Source organism: Stenella coeruleoalba (genome assembly GCF_951394435.1).
Source record: "Stenella coeruleoalba genome assembly, chromosome: 2".
Lineage (NCBI taxonomy): Eukaryota > Metazoa > Chordata > Mammalia > Artiodactyla > Delphinidae > Stenella > Stenella coeruleoalba.
In genome coordinates this window covers 48,598,154-48,613,002 of record NC_137147.1, presented here as the reverse complement: position 1 = coordinate 48,613,002, position 14,849 = coordinate 48,598,154, and the positions used below count along the sequence as shown (strand labels likewise).

The window sequence follows — 14,849 nt, the reverse complement described above, 5'->3', positions numbered from 1 at the left end:
CATATATCAAAATGTGTGTTGTTCCTGCCTTAGCTCCTTCCACTTGGCTCCTGTGTCCTTTCAGCATGCCCCTATCAGTTTTTGAGCATTTGCTTATTTTCTGGCACCAGAAGATGCCAGGTGCATCTTCTGTTTTTCCTGTCCCAGGCTTGGAACCTACCATTTCTCCAAGGAGCTTTGGTTCCATTTATTGGAGAATGGTATTTGGAAACCAAGATCTTGGAGCGAGGTGTGCTCATTGCTTCTAGGCTCTCTCAGAGGATAGAGCTAGGAAATATATGTATGTATATTAACCCATGCACACACACACGTTTAAATATATTTTTATAGCTGTCCATCTGTACAAATATTAAAAACTGAATTCATATCGACACCTCCAATTCCAGTCCAGTACTATAGGATGCATTCCAGCCCCTCACCCCCTCTTCCTTATTTGTAATATCTTTCTTGGATAATGAGAAACCTGGCTCCCATAATCCATAATATATTTACTTGTTTGTTCACAACCAGTATTCACAAATTTACTAAGTAGAGTACAATATTTGTGCACATTTCTTTTTGTCTTTGCTTCTTTTTGTAGTAGATCGTCAAAATACTGCTTCTAAGGATAGCTCTTCCTTTTCCCACCTCTTTCATATGGGTACATTATTAATCTGTAATCCAGTTAAGTTCATTTGCTACTGTTTATTCCATTTTGGGTTCCCCCACCTCCTAGTTTATTGTAATTGTTTATTTATTTTTTGGGTATGTGAAACATTACATTGTTTTAAGTATCAGAGTTATTTAAAACAAAGTACACTCAGAATATTTCCACTCCCTCCCATCACTAGCGTGTTTCTCTTTCCCCATTTTTTTCTGCCCTGTTCCCACTCACTGTAGGTAACCAATCTCATTAATTTAGGGTTTACCCTTTTGGCATTTCATTTGTACAAATGAATATTTGTACAATCATTTGTATACAAATGAATATATATAGAATATTATATATGTGAATATTCAATATATATATTCATATCCCCTTCTGCCTTATATGAAAGGTAGCATACTATAAATACTCTTTCATTTTGCTTTTTAAATTTAATGTGTCCTGGAAAAAAAATCATTCGATATAATTTCACAGAGATCTTTATTCTTTCTTACAGCTGCTTAATACTCCATTGTGTGGATGTATCATAGTTTATCCATAGGAGAATTTAGCCACTCTCCAATGTATGTCACTGAGATAAGTTGCTTCTAATATTTTGCAGTTACACTATTGCAGTGAATAACCTTGTAAATATTCATTTTGTATTGGAGATTTATCTTCAGAGTAGATTCCTAAAAGTGGAATTGCTGGGGCAAAAGTTAAATATATCTGTAGTTTCTGTTAAGTATTGTCCAATTTCCTTCTAGAAGAGTTATACCAATCTTCATTCCCACCAGCAGCGAGTCTTGTCAACAGAATGTATTACCATACTTTATAATTTTTACCAGTCTGATAGATAAAAAATGGTATTTCAGTGTTGTTTTAATTTAATTTCTCTAACTTTTTTTCATACATTTAAGAGTTGTTTTATATTTTTTGGGTGAATTGTCCTTTTTTCCTTGATTTTTAAGAGTTCTTTACATATTAGGGGTATGTCTGTTGCAAATATTTTCTCCCATTTTGTCAGTTGTCTTTCACTTGTGCATATGTTTTGTATTTATTTTTATGTGGTCAGATTATCTTTTCTTTTATTGTCTCTATATTTTAGGTCTTTGTCTCTACACTGAGACTGAAGAGGAATTTACTCATTTTTTTCTAGTACTTGTATAGTTTTATGTTTTGCACTTAGATATCTGACACATTTAGAGTTTATAATTTTGTATGGGATGAAATACAGAGCTAACTTTACCGTTGTTTTTTTTTCTAAATGGCTACCATTTTTCCTGACACCATTAATTAAAAAGCCCATCTTTGCCACAGTGCATTGAGATGTCACATTTATCGTATAATAAATTGCATGGAATCACCTTTAAATGTTCATTTTTGTTCTTTTTGTCCTTTGTCATGGTGTGGCTTGTCTTATGCTGTCTATTCATTGCCTGTGGCCACAAATAGTATTCCAGATTGGTGTTTGTACTTCTGAAAGTATAGTTAATTATTGCAACAATAATCATGAAAGCTAGAGAAATGTACCCTCTGGCTTTGTATTTATAAAACACTGTTACCCAAATTGAACCCAAAGCTATGAGACATTGCTCCTTCTGTCCAAATGTTATCAGTGTCTGTTATATTGTAAAATCATTAGGCTGAAATGAAGCTTTCTCAGATTACTCTCAGTGCTACTCTGGAGCCACTGTCTTGAACCTTGAAGAATGGCCTAATGAGCACTGGCTTTATTAAGATTCGTTGTCTTTGGCTCCTTGACTTGTTTTCTTAATTCAGCTGCTGGTTCTAGGTAGACAAATTGTAATACTGCAATTACTGCCAGAGTACAGTCATTAGAATTACAAGGTCATTTAATTTTTGGGTGCACCTGCATCTGGAGTCCAGAGTTGCCTGGCAACAATGATATCCTTGTTCAAATACAGAAAACCTGGAACAAAGTCCAGACATTGTTCTTCCAGAATGACTTTAACACTGATGTGAGGAATAATGCCATCCTACAGATTCCTCCTGTTTTCAAAATAAACAATGAGCAGTTTGGAGAAATATATTAGTGAAGGCTGATGTAAAATTATATCTTTTCCCCATCTTCTAAGGCCCATCTTGTGTATTTGATTGGTACTGTAGGTCTGGCTTTGCTTACAAAGCACCCCAAATTCTAGGGCTTCAGAGTATGTGGAAAGTGCCAGAAAGCCAGTGGAATTTTCTTGCATTTCTTTGTTTTGTCCTTTTATTTTTTTCTTTTTGCGGCACGCGGGCCTCTCACTGTTGCGGCCTCTCCCGTTGCGGAGCACAGGCTCCGGACGCGCAGGCTCAGCGGCCATGACTCACGGGCCCAGCCGCTCCACGGCATGTGGGATCCTCCCCGGCCAGGGCACGAAGCCGCGTCGCCTGCATCGGCAGGCGGACTCTCAACCACTGCGTCACCAGGGAAGCCCTGTCCTTTTATTTTAATACTGACTTATTTTAAAGTGAAGAAGAAAGGTGCAGTGAAAAATGAAGCCACAGCTTCTAGCAATACAATGATTTTCTTTTTACAGACATGTTATTCAGGACCTTGACCTCCAGAGGGAGCAAGAGGGTTATAGTTAAGTAGTAGTAATTCCTGAAAAAGAGCTCTTCTGTCTCCTTCCCTCCTCTCCCTCCCCTCTCTTCCTCTCTTCTCTTCTGTCTTTCTCTTCCACCCTACATTTTGAAGAATCATGTCCTCTTCACCATTTTCTATTTTCCTGGTTCCTTTTTTGACATTCACCTATGTTTCCCTAAACCCTTGTTAAGCGTATCTGTCTTCTAGTTGTCAGACTTCCATTCCCTGATGGTGGAGGAGATAGATCTCTTACTGTTTCAGAAGAGTGATTCTATGGGAATCCAGATGGAAATGTGTTTCAGCAGGTGGGGCTATTTCTTTGGAAATAGTATTAGTCCTTTCACCGCCATCCTTCCACTCTGCCTCTTCTTATTTAGTTAGAAGGGCCTATGCATTCTTTCCCCCTCGTTCCTATCCAACGGATCCTCCCGGACCGGGGCACGAACCCGTGTCCCCCACATCGGCAGGCGGACTCTGAACCACTGCGCCACCAGGGAAGCCCCATAGGTCCTTTTGAATAGAGAGCTCAGCCTCTGGGTGGCTTCTGCATGAAAAGTTGTCCACCACCAGCTCCTTTTTGAGAAAAAAGTCCGGAAGGAGCGCTTCGTTTCTTGTTCATCTCCTGCTTGCCTAGGGCATTTGCTCCGTGATGATAGGCCCCAAATAAGTATTTGTTTCTTTCTCTGGGATATGAATCTGTACAAAATGGATGACCTAGTTCCAGTGTATACATGCTCGCTCTCCTCTGTGGTTATCGCTAAAATCGAATGGGTTTGTGGTGCCTGCATCTGCACCTTAAATGTTATGCTGCATCTGAGAGCTTGCCTTGAGGTAGGTTTGGACTGGGTCAGGATTTCTGCTTGTCCTGACATGGCATGGCCTACAGAAGCTTCCAGCCCTGGTATAGTCGTGCCTGGACCGAACCGTTCTTTATCCGAGTGTTGAGCTTTAGGTGCCATCTGTATGTTGCTGACACTCAAATTTTTATCATCATCTCTGACCTCCCTTCTGAGTGGCCTGTTCCACATTATCACTTGGATGTCTAATTGGAATTTCAAATTTACTGGGTGCAAAACAGCATCCTTGACTTATCCCACCCCAAACGTGTTTCTTCCCCAGCATTCTCCATTCCAGAGAAATTGACCACCATCTGTCTGTTACTCACGTAGGAGTCATTCTGGGTTTCCCATTTTCTTCACCCCTACCATCTAATCCATCAGCCAATTCTATTAGTTCTCCTGCTGAAATATTTTCTATACCTGCCTACTTTTCTCTCCCTTTCCTGCTCTCTACTCCACTTCCACCAGGTAGCAAGCTATACTTATCTCTCAGCTAGACCATTAAGATAGTGTGCTTCCTAACAATGTAAGGTGTAATGATGGCGACAGTTTTGAAAAATTTAATGTGCTTTTCTCTTTTTCCTGATGATACCCGCTCAGAGAGGAGATAAAAGAATGCAAACTGAAAGAAAGAGTTAAGATTTGGCTTCTGACATTTAAAAGTCGGGTTCTACGGAAAGACAATGGGCTTGAAAGCTAGGCTTTGCAGGGAGAGAAAGGATTTTATAAATGTTTCTAGTTCTCATTTACATAGCAGGGGTCAGGACTGCAAGATGAGATTATAAATTTCTCCCATAACATACAGAATGTTTACACTCTTCACCGTTAATGCTGAGTGATAAGGCTGGAGTTCAGAAGATGGGGCTATGATGATGAAGCTTGCGCTTCTACCCCAAAAAAAAATTTTGGAGAAGGAAGACAGAAGGGAGACAGACAGAGGAAGCAGTTGGTCATTTAGGGATTCTGTTCTTCCCTCAAGGCTGTAGCTCAGAGAGAGGAGGTCTGTTCAGTAGCTGGGGGATACAGAGGACAGAGGGGCTCCTTCCTGGCTTCCAGTCTGGGACCCTGGGAAGAGTCACCTGGAGGGTCCGGGAGGGGACTCCTTGACCAACCTGGAGAGTGACCACATGAAAATAAATCCAGAGATGTGGACAGGGAAGTGAGGGTGTAACTGGTTTCCCCAGTCCTTCCTCTGTTCTCCCAAGGCATGAATGCAGAGTTGAGAGTCAGCAGGGCCAACATGCGGACCTTGAGTCACTCAGAGGGGCCTGTAATGCCAGTGAGAGCTGAGGTGACATGAGTCAGTCAGACACTGAGCTGAGAGGGAGGTCAGACCAAGATGTACAGCGGCTGCAGCCTCAGCCATAGGCCCTAATGACCCCATTGCAGGCCATTGACAAGGGGGGACAAGGGACGTTGCTGGGGAGCCAGAGGACCTTACATGCTTTTGAGGACTCTTCCCCCCAAATCCACAAGGTCATGGATTCTGGAGGGATTCTGTCCCACCATGCGCGGTCCTGAGGACAGGGGTGGTGCCTAAATCTAGAGACTAAGCGTGTCCAACCAAAGAAGCTGAGTCCTATCTAAAAGGAAGTTTATTTATTGTTTTTTTCCTTTTTTAAAAATTGAAGTGTAGTTGATTTACAATGTCGTGGCAGTCTCTGCTGTACAGCAAAGTGACTCAGTTATACACATGTAGACATTCTTTTTTAATATTCTTTTCCATTATGGTTTATCCCAGGAGATTGGATGTAGTTCCCTGTGCTATACAGTAGGACCTTGTTGTTTATCCATTCTAAGTGTAATCGTTTGCGTCCAAACTCCCAATCCATCCCTCTCCCTCCCCTAAAAAGGGGCTTCAAATGATTGTGTTGGTCTAAAGGTTATCCCCCGGCTCCTTTTGCTTTCCTGTCATGGGTAGGAACTGGTGAGCAAGACGAAATCAGCTCAAGACCAAGTGGAAGTCCAATTTCTGTGCACATTTGCGTTCTGGGGTTAGTTGGTTGCAGCCCTGCTATGCTGGTTGCTTCCTATTCCTCTCCTCCCCCCACCACACACACACTGCTCCTGCAGTTCCTACCCCACACAGCAGGTAGAGCAGGCCTTCCAAGTGTGAGAATCGGATCCTAGCTCCCATCCAGACCATCCCAAGGCCTCCTGTTGGGCACAGAATGAAGTACCAGCACCTCAACATGGCGTACAAGGCCCCGCACGATCTGGCCTGGCTTCCTCCCTGCCCTCCTCCTCTACCTTGTCCACTACGCTCCAGCCCCATGGCCCTTCTGTTCCTTGAACAAGCTATGCTCTTCCCTGTCTCAAGCCTTTGCCCTTGCTTTTTGTGCTGATGCCTTCCACTTACCCTTCCACACCCAATTTCCACGCTTCCCAACCGTGTTCTGTGCCCCAGCAGGCTGACTGTGTGAACTGCATCAATGGACATTCTCACCTTCTGGTTTCCTATTGGAATTAGCCAATGGGAAGTACTAGCAGAATATCAGAGAGAGAGAGGAAGGAGATTTTTTTTTTAGGGTATTTATTCCCCCTGCTTCTTCCTGGCTCGGTCCCTGGGGATTGGCTGTATATCTTTACCAAGGGCCATGACTCCTACGGGACCTTCTCTATCCTTTGGCAACCCCTCCTCCCTTTGCCCCTGCAGGCCTCGAGTACTCCTATCTGCCCCCACATTTTTTTTTTTTTTTTTTTGGTGTACGCGGGCCTCTCACTGTTGTGGCCTCCCCCGTTGTGGAGCACAGGCTCCGAATGCGCAGGCTCAGCGGCCATGGCTCACGGGCCCAGCCGCTCCGCGGCATGTGGGATCTTCCCGGACCGGGGCACGAACCCGTGTCCCTTGCATCGGCAGGCAGACTCTCAACCACTGCGCCAGCAGGGAAGCCCCTCTCCCCACTTTTGGTAGCCCTGGGGTATTCCCTCTCTCTTGCTAGTTTCGTTAACGTTCGTTGTCTTCACTTTTGTACAGAGTCACTTTTGGGTGTCTTCTGCTTCCTGACAGACCCCCGGCTGTCACACTGTTCCTTCTGCAGGCTCCCCTCTGGGCTCTCTGCATGCTGGTTTCTTCCTTCCCTTAAATCTCAGCTCAGATCTCACCACCTCAGGGAGGCCTTCCCTGACTACCCACTATCTCATTGCCCACCCCTGCATCCTGCCTCCTGCCTTTCACTCTCTATCACAACATATTTTTAATTTCTTGCATTACAGTGACTATAATCTGATGCTATCTTTTGTTTTATTGTCTCATATTTGTCTCTTCTAACTAGTTTGTAAGCCAGGAACAGAAGGAACATTGTCTGTTTCATGCCCCACTGCGTCCCCAGTGCCTAGAACAGAGCTTGTATGAAGTAGGCAGACAATAAACATTTTTTGAAGAAATGAATGAAAAGCTGATTTTTCTGGTTCCTGAAAAGCCTGGATCTCAGGATGGCATGTATGTCAGGGTGTCATAAGCAGGTCAGGAAGTTGTCTCATTTCCTTAAAATTTTATTGCATAAGGTGCCAGCGGTGCTTCTCAGGTATTATTTGTTAACTAGCTCAACCACCAATAGAAGAAGTAGAAAGGAAGATACATAATAATTACATTTCAAATTTAGCCCTTTTAATGGAAACATGGAAGGGGATCCCTACCATCCTATCTCTCTGTCTCCTTTACCCTAGTTCAGATGTATCTAGTCTCAGCTGGGTAAGGAAGCTGCCTTGTAGTTCTTTCAAATCTTGAGGCCATGGAGTTGGGGGTAGTGCTAAATGAATATCAAAAACTTCTTTCATGCCAGAAAATGGAGAGTGTGCTCTGAGAGGGCTATGTTGGAATGTTCAGGCTGCATAAAAATACCAAGACAAGTGCCAGGCGGTGTAGTTCTTACCATTAGCTGATGGTGCCGAGTCACCGTAGAACTTACACAGCTCTCTGGGCTGCATCCCAGGCCCACTGAGTCATACATTCCAAGAGATGTGTTCAGGAATCTGTACTTTTTAAGTTTTGTAGATGCTTGTGGGACGTAGCCAGGGTAAAAGCCACTTGACTGGCGTAAGAGGATGGGTTCTACTTCGTTCCATAAATTCAAGGAGCTAGTTGTGTGGGTTTTTTTCTAGCCTCTAAGTTTTTTTTTTTTTTATTGGAGTATAGTTTATTTATAATGTTGTGTTAGTTTCAGGTGTACAGCAAAGTGAATCAGTTATACATATACATATATCCATTCTTTGTTAGATTCTTTTCCCATATAGGCCATTACAGAGTACTGAGTAGAGTTCCCTGTGCTATACAGTAGATCCTTATTAGTTATCTATTTTATATATAGTAGTGTGTATATGTCAATCCCAATCTCCCAATTTATCCCTCCCCGCCCCCATAACCGTAAGTTTGTTTTTACATCTGACTCTATTTCTGTTTTGTAAATAAGTTCATTTGTACCATATTTTTTAGATCCCACATATAAGTGATATATGATATTTGTCTTTCTCTGACTTACTTCACTCAGTATGATAATCTCTAGGTCCACCCATGTTGCTGCAAATGGCATTATTTCGTTCTTTTTATGGCTGAGTAATATTCCATTGTATATATGTACCACATCTTCTTTATCCATTCCTCTGTTGATGGACAGTTAGGTTGCTTCCATGTCCTGGCTATTGTAAATAGTGCTGCAAAGAACATTGAGGTGCATGTATCAAAACTACAATGAGGTACCACCTCACACCGGTCAGAATGTCCATCATCAAAAAATCTACAAACAATAAATGCTTGAGATGGTGTGGGGAAAAGGGAACCCTCCTACACTGTTGGTGGGCATGTAAACTGGTAGAGCCACCATAGAGAACAGTATGGAGGTTCCTTAAAAAACTAAAATTAGAGCTACCATATGATCCAGCTAATTGTGTTTTAAATTTCCTGAACAATTAACACAAGGCTGATGGGCCAAACACATTTTGTGTTTGAGTCAATAGATGTTTCCTTTCATGTCTTTGGAATTATTTCTCATAGCAATTGGGGTCTTGAGAACTTGGCGTTTGAAGGCTAATGTTATTTTTAGTTTATAAAGTAAGCAACTGAAAATTGGAGAGGTTAGCAAACTTATTTGATCACAGTGGCATTGAGACCATGTTCCTTCTATCTGTAAGCCTCATTATAACTCAATAGTCCATTGCGTAAAACTATTTTAAAATGAGACACCCATCAGGACCCTATAGAGTCTTCTTTGTTTCCTCTTGACCCTTCCACTATGCCTATACATATTTCCTTAAAAGGCAGGCTCATCAATGAGTTTGGCGTTGCTGGGTGGGCCCTGTCTTCAGATGTCCTCTTCAGTGCTGTCTTTTCTGTTTGTTGCTTATAAAGTAGCAGGCATCTGTGAACCAAACTGCTGTGTTCACTGGTCCATGTCAGCTTCTAGTCCTTATGTGTGCATTCATGTTGTACAAATTTATAGTAATATCACATCTAGAATTCTATGATATATATCTTCTACTTATATCATGAATATTTAAAAAATCAACTTTATTCAGGTATAATTTACACATAATAAACTGTACCCATTTAAGTATAGGTAGTTGAGTTTTGACAGTATGCACCTTGTAACCACTACCACAATCAAGATACCAGATATTTCCTTTACTCCTAAAAAACTCCCTCATACCCTACTACGGTCAATCTCTCCCTCCACTTTTGGCCACAGGCAACCGCTGATCTGCTTTCTGTCACAATAGATTAGTTTTCATTTTCTAGAGTTTCACACAAATGTTATAATACATAGGTATGATTTTGTGTTTCATTTCTTTTACTGAGCATAATGTTTTTAGATGTAATTTATTTCATTTTGCCCTAGTTTTTTTTTCACCTAAGTAAAATTTCTTTTTCACCTAACATCTCTGGTACCACCACCAAAATCCCTGCTCACTTAAACCAGATAACTTAAGCTTGGCATCTGTATTTTCTATCCCTTCTGTCAATATTCATACAACCATATAGACATACAGGGGAGCCTACGTAGTTCAGTCTGTAAAGGTCATCCTCCATGGACACAGAAAAGAACAGCAAAGGGTAGAGAATGGATTTGGAGGGGCAAAGGGAGAATAATCAGCAGAGGTAGGTAGGTATTCTCACTTCACAGATGAGAAAACTGGGAAACTCAGAAGGAACCTACAAATGGTCAATGACAGAGGCCCTCCTGACTCCAAGTCCCACATCTCATTTCCTTCCAAGAGCGTTTTTTTGCTCAATAAAATTATGAAGGTCCCAAGGGCAAGGATATTTAGCACCAGGAGAAAAGATAATGTTAGTGATGATTATGGTGATGACAATGATGATGTTAGTCATGGTGGAGACGATGTTGATGATGGCAATTATGATGATGATGGTGGTAGTAGTGGTGATGATGATATGATGATGATGGTAGTGGTGATGGTGGTGATGATGAAGGTGATGGTGGTGGTGGTGGTGATATGATGATAGTGGTGATGGTGATGGTGGTGTTGTTAATGGTGATGAGGAAGGTGATGGTGGTGGTGGTGATGATGGCGATAATGATAATGGTGATGATGATGATGGTAGTGGTGATGGTGGTGATGATGAAGGTGATGGTGATGGTGGTGATAAGGGTGGTGAGGGAGGTGATGGTGGGTGTGGTCATGATGATGGTGATAATGATAATGGTGATGATGATGATGGTGGTAGTGGTGATGACGGTGATGAGAAAAGTGATGGTGGTGGTGATGACGCTGATAGTGATAATGGTAACAGTGGTACTCTAAACACTGAGATCCAGGGAGGACTAAAGAGAATAGAAAACAACCCAACCTTTCCACAGTGCTTTCACCTATTTTTTCCTCATTTCATCTTATAACAATCCTGTGAGATGTGTATTATTGTCATTCCTATTTTAGATGGGGAACCTGAAGCCAAACTGATTTCTGAACCACTGTCAAGAGAAGCAGGTATTAAGCATTTAGTCCACTCTTTACATTCAGGTGTTTGTGAAAATCAATAAGCAAGTGTTTTAGTGGCATATATTAGGCATTCAACAGATTTAAAAAATACTGCCAATTTTTCCTGCTTAAACCAAATTTCCTTCATGCCGAGTTATTAAGCCTGTTAGAAAGAATGAGTTGATCTATTTAAACTAGGAGAGATTCCTCTTTTGTTGCTGTTGTTGTTATTGTTGTCCTTAGGTGGGGAGATGAAGATGCAGATAAATGTATATGGTAAGTTCCGTTTTCATTAAACGACCATTAAACATACTGCCCTCCGACTTCCAGTTTGGTCTGGACAAGCTGCAGCAGTTTCAGGAAATCAGCAGGTGGGAGGAGCGAGATGTCAGGGGGTTATCCCCCAACCCCTGCCCATCCCCTCCTTGCTTAGCCCTGGTTTGGGCAGCTGGCCACAGTTCCCACTGGGCAGCCCCTCTTCCACAGCCATGAGCCTGACAAGGTCCCTATGTGTCATGATCCTTCATCTGAACCCTTAGGCTTCAGGGTGGTAACCTGCCATCGGCTGTTTCCAGTTGCTGGTTCTTTTATCATTGCCTTAACCCTGCCTGCACTTTTTGTGAAACCACACCATTATTAACTTAATAATGCTCAGCCCCTAACCACCCTGTGACCTGCTTTTTGGTGCTGGGCTGGGAGTTTGCAAATTACACCCTTCTTTGTGGCAACTCCCCGCCCCCCCCATTTCTGCACATGCGCGGTGCGACAGGTATCCTGCAGGGGCCGAGAGACGTGGTCTTCCCCTGGCTTGTTCTTCCTGTTCCAGTCGTCTCACAAAGGCAAGTCCCTCAGGCACCGGGGTCCAGCCTCCTGCTTTTTTCTGACACTCCCAGGAGCGTCCTCATTGTGCCCGCTCTCAGGTGCTGGGTTATAACTACTCCGAGCTCTTTCCCTTGGTTCCCTCGCCCCAGGAGTGCTAGCTGCTATTTTCCAGTTACTTTTCTGTGTTATCTCAGTGAACCCTTTCACGTATTCAGATCTCCAACCTGTTTTTCGTTTTATTGTGGTAAAAAACACATAACATAAAATTTATCGTCTTAAACATTTTTTTTTTTTTTTTTGCGGCACGCGGGCCTCTCACTGCTGTGGCCTCTCCCGTCCGTACGCGCAGGCTCAGCGGCCATGGCTCACGGGCCCAGCCGCTCCGCGGCGTGTGGGACCCTCCCGGACAGGGGCACGAACCCGTGTCCCCTGCATCAGCAGGCAGACTCCCAACCACTGCGCCACCAGGGAAGTCCTCGTTTTAAACATTTTTAAGTGTCCAGTTCATTTGCACTAAGTGTATTCACATTGTTGGGAAACAGATTTACAGACCGTCTTGATCTTTTATTTATTTATTTATTGGAGTAAAATGGCTTTACACTGTTGTGTTAGTTTCCACTGTACAATGAAATGAATCAGCTATATGTATACCTATAGCGCCTCCCTCTTGGACCTCCCTCCCACCCTCCCATCCCACCCATCTAGGTCGTCACAGAGGACCCAGCCGAGCTCCCTGTGCTATACAGCAGGTTCCCACTTGCTATCTGTTTTATACATGGTAATGTATTTATGTCTAACCTTGATCTTTTAAAACTGAAACTCTATCCATTAAACAATAACTCTTCCCTGCTCCCCAAGCCTGCAACTACCATTCCGCCTTCTGTCTGTATGAATCATGTAAAGATCTCTGACTCTTTTAAACATTCTCTTTATCAAAATAATTGGCATGGTTTCTGTTTTGCTGATTGGACTCTGATGTATCTCTGTAAATAGTTCCTTCTTTAAATAATTTTCAATTAAACTCCTTAAATGTGCCCCCTGACTCCTGCTGAGATCCCGACTGATACATTATCTTGGGAGAATAACAATTGTTAAAATAACAGTAAAGATGAAAGCCCTTTTTAAACCAAAAAACACTGTATATTATTACCATTAGTACTAATACTCGTAGTGGTAGTATTTCAAAAGAGGCCTCCCCTGCAGTGTCCCTTGAAGCACCAGCATCCAGAGAAGAAGGATGACAAACACTAGAAAATGACAGTGGCTTCAGAGTTTCGACAGATCCTTTGTGGCTCTAGGCCTGAAGGTCACAATGAAAAACCAAGACAGGAACTCTGTCCCCTTTTGTGAGAGAGGGTGTGGGGAACATAATAGAAGTCTCATATTTATATTCACAAGTTAATGTGGGGAGGAAGCCAAAGTGTCTGTGTCCTTAAGTGATACTGAGGCTCTGGCTCCAATCAAGACAAGGCTCTGATCCCAGATGTCCGTCCCCAGCGATTAAGTGACACTTCAACATCCTGACTTAAAATGAACAATCTGGTTGCTTTTCCAGAGTAGTAAATGACTGGAAAATCCCCAAACACCAGGCAACTCACAAATGCCAGAAAGTCCTTGCAGCCATAGCCCTGGCCAGAGATTTCCCTGCAGGGCAGGGTCTCCCGACCTCTTTAAGAGGAGCCCTCCTTTCTGCATGGGTCATCTGGTAAAATGAGGCTTCAGTGTCTCCCAGGGGCTGGAAAGGGACGAGGAGGCCGGGGTATTGTGGGCAAGTCCAGCGAGGAGAGCCTTGGCTTCCCTGACTAGGGCACCCTGGCTGGCTGTGCATTCTGGTGGATACAGTCATCCCCTGTCAGGAAAGAAGGCCTCAAAACACCAAGTCTGAGGGAGAAGAGTAAGATGTTTCTGCAGCAGCTGTTGATCAAGAAAACCTGGGCAAAAAGGGCAGGCTCTTGCTTTCTTCTGGAACTATTTGACTGGCTTACTCTCTTTGTACTTGGATGGGGTAACTGTGAGGAAAAGCTCATCTATGTGAGGTTTGTGGCTGGATGTTATGGGACACACACATGAGCTACTCCTCCAGTGTCCAGGAGCTCTATAAACCCCAAGAAGTTATTTGTAAAATCGTGTGTGTGTGCATGGGGATCTGGAACAATTTTCTGGGGCCTGTAAATGTCATCTGATTCACAAAAGGGTCAGTGTCACCTCCCTGCCTCTTTCCCCATCCCCAAGTTGAGAACAGCCCTAGATTTTGAATCACTGGAGGGCAGGACCATGACTTTCATCCTTGAATCTCCAACAGCATCCTTCCTGGTATGAGTTGTGCATAGTCTTTTCTTTTGTTTTTTAAAATAAAATACAGGTTTTGTTTGCCTCTGGAAATGTTAGTATTTTGTTTTTCTCTTTTTCCTGTAGTTGTTGTCTATATATAAAATTGGAAAATGTTATTTTTATGAAAAATCTTATAGGCTATTGCAAGCACGCTTTTTTGTTTATTCTTTTTTTAAATTTTTACTTATTTTTTAAATTGAAGTATAGTTGTTAGTTTCAGATGCAGAGCAAAGTGATTCCATTTTTTTTCAGATACGTTTCCCAATTTGTGCATAGTCTTTTAATGAGCATTTACTAAATTGAGCATAGATTAACAGACTTCAACTTATAAGGAATCCACAATAAATCCTTTCCATCCTGAGGTGGGCTTGTGATGGGATATCCTTTCCAGGATCTCAGTAACAGTTTCTTCTGTTTGTGGACTGGCTCTTCCCACAGGAGTCAGCATCAGAGAAGATAAACACTAATGTAGGAGGTTGAGCGCTAGTACTTGTTTCCCCACCAACACTCCATGCTTCCCCCGACCCCCCACTTCATCATCTCAAAAATCATAGTCTCTTCCTGTCTCTACTACTCAATGAAATTTTTATGGGGAATCATGATACAAATGAGAGGAAGGAATTTTATTATAAACTCGATGTCAAGGTACTAGCATTAACAGATGTCATAGGAGTTGGGTAGTTACTTATACTTCCAGGTTATTAGAGAG

At 42.6% G+C, this 14,849-nt stretch overlaps 1 protein-coding gene across 14 annotated transcripts in view; it reads left to right on the top strand.

Moving 5' to 3' along the window:
* FRMD6 (FERM domain containing 6) overlaps nt 1–14,849 on the top strand; it is a 446,878-nt gene that overhangs the window by 17,698 nt on the left and 414,331 nt on the right. The window contains exons 2-3 of one of the 14 annotated variants that reach the window (XM_079913667.1): nt 10,946–10,996; nt 11,231–11,263. The exons of 11 other annotated variants lie outside the window; for them this stretch is intronic. The gene's annotated coding sequence lies outside the window, so the exon portion shown is untranslated. The remainder of the gene's footprint in view (nt 1–10,945; nt 10,997–11,230; nt 11,264–14,849) is intronic. 2 more of the 14 variants (XM_079913665.1, XM_079913666.1) reach the window with 2 other exon arrangements.